Source organism: Schistocerca serialis, chromosome 1 (assembly GCF_023864345.2).
Source record: "Schistocerca serialis cubense isolate TAMUIC-IGC-003099 chromosome 1, iqSchSeri2.2, whole genome shotgun sequence".
Taxonomy (NCBI): Eukaryota; Metazoa; Arthropoda; class Insecta; order Orthoptera; family Acrididae; genus Schistocerca; species Schistocerca serialis.
In genome coordinates this window covers 489,696,149-489,698,537 of record NC_064638.1, presented here as the reverse complement: position 1 = coordinate 489,698,537, position 2,389 = coordinate 489,696,149, and the positions used below count along the sequence as shown (strand labels likewise).

The window sequence follows — 2,389 nt, the reverse complement described above, 5'->3', positions numbered from 1 at the left end:
GTCACCCGTTTTGGTATTGAAGGAAGTGACTACCTAGCCTGTGGAAGCCTCCAGAGGTGTCACAGAAGAAACTGTAGCGGTTACCTGGCGAGTGTAATCCGACTGCAGCAAAAAAATTACTCACTATGCAAATAGAGTGTCATGATCACTTTAATTAATTAGCCTATCAATTTGAAGTCAGTGACGTGCCGCTGGCAAGTGGAAGTGAGGACATGATTGCCACGGGTATAATTCAAGAGCTGGAGTGATGATCAAGCGGTTTTTCGTTGTGGCGAAATCTTTTAACGAAATTTTAATCTCGTACCTACAGAGGGAGGGTTATTATTGGATTTATTAAGTGATACATAATACAGATCTGATACTAACAATGTCTCTGTGCTCTTAGCTTGAGAGCCTTTGTTTACTTTAAGAGAGTTCGAAAGTGAGGAGGCATCGTGTGACAGAGGTAGAGCATGCTATTAGCTCTTTGTCATAAACCAAAAATGACTTTAATATTCTAGTCCTGTGATGCAGGACGTAGCAGATATTTAGCTGTTTAGAAAAAGATATTATTTTTTACCTGATGAGAATATACTTATAGGAAATATACTCTATGCCATAGTGTTGTAGAGGATTTCCACAACAAGTAACGATACTTTAGCGATGTGAGAAAGTGTGTATAATTAGATTTATTCTTTCTTCGGAAGTAACTCATATAAACGGGAGTAATCTTCATTCTGTATGAGAAATTCGAGGTGTGCTCACAAAACAACATCCTTGTTTCAGGTTTTTAAATTGAGTGCTCTATGTCAGGGGAGAAATTGCAGTTAGTCCAAGTCGCGCTGCATTGTGCCAAAGTCAGCTGCAGGAGTTGTGACGAGGGGGTCAGTCACACCTTAAGCCTGCCATTACTGGTAGCTTCCCAGCTGCATAATACGCTGGACTAGACTGGAGGTGACTAGTCAGTTTTGTTTTCGTTTTGATATGTCATGTTCGAGCAAGATATTGAGTGCTACATTTGTAAAAATATTTGTGTGATATAATTCCCATGTTTCTATTGGATAGAAAGCAACTTGCAACTCGTACATACATATAAGCGTATTTCATTCCCAAATGATATTGCTACACGAGTCCTGTAAATAGAGACAGAGATTAAAGCCACGAGCCCCATCTAACCTCTCCCTACCTCCTTTCTCTCCCCCCCCCCCCCCCCGAGTCCTTCTGTATTCCCCTCCTCTGCCTTCCCCACTCCCTGTCGTGTATGCCCAGCACCCCCCACCTCCCTTATGGGTCCTCATCCTCCATCGACTGCTTTCCCCCCTCCCCACCTTCTGTTTTCCTCTCCTTCCCCCCCTTTTTATTTTCCCTTCATCTGCCCCATTTCCCCCTATATGCTCTCGGCTGTGGTCTGTCATATTTGCGAACTTTTTAGTGCAGTGTTTCAAGTGAATGTTGCATGTTGTTCGTCTTTCCAAAGTGTTGCGAACAGAAACCGTGCTGTCGCTGGGTGTGAATTTTATGTCTTTTTGCGAACAGAAACCAGACTGACGCCGTGTTTTTTAATTGTCTGTCTATTATTTTACTGTATGCTTCATATGTATTTTATTAGCATCATCATTCCTTTGTTCTATGTTTTAAGTTCCATGGTTTTTTTTCGCCGATTTTATCGCCTGATTCTTTATTATCTTCATCTTTTTAAAACAAAGTCTGTAGGCTGAAGAGCGGCATACTAAGCTGCTGCCAGCCCGCCTCCTTCGGGGGGAATCGAAACTCAATAAAGAAAAAAAAGAAAAGCCACGAGAACCCTCTTACCTATCTCCATCCTGATGACATCATCTACGCCTCGTGCTTCCTTCAGAAGGCCATTACTGACGCTGTGGAGGCCCATGTTCCTACTAAAACCATCCACCCCCACTGTCCCACTCTCCCTCTGCGGGCTGTCCTCCTCCTCCTCCTCCTCCTCAGCGAATCCCACAACCTCTCTCCCTCCTTCCTGCACACTCGTGACGGGGATACACTCCAACGCCACTGGCAAATACAGCAACACATTTGGAACCTTATTACAGCAAAGAAACGCCTGGACTGGCGCCAGACCTGCACACGACTCAACGCCACCCTCCCTATAAACTCCTCCGAGTACTGGTCAGCCTTCCATCACGTTACTGGTTCCTATTCTGCACCCCATTACCCCCTTCTCCATAACGACCGCCCCCTTCCCGACAACCTCAGTAAGGCCACCCACTTCGCTTCCCACCTTTCTGAGGTCTTCTCCATCCCTGATGATTCCCACTTTGATTATTCCCTTTTCCCCACCATCATGGAGAACGCATGGTCGCTCGACTTGCTCCCAGTCTCCAGTACTTAGGACAGTTGCCAACCTCCGACATAAACCCTCCAATCACAGCACACG

The 2,389-nt window shown here is 45.1% G+C and overlaps 1 pseudogene; it reads right to left on the bottom strand.

Moving 5' to 3' along the window:
- Positions 1 to 408: 408 nt before the first annotated feature.
- Positions 409 to 587, bottom strand: LOC126424231 (U2 spliceosomal RNA; annotated as a pseudogene).
- Positions 588 to 2,389: the final 1,802 nt, after the last annotated feature.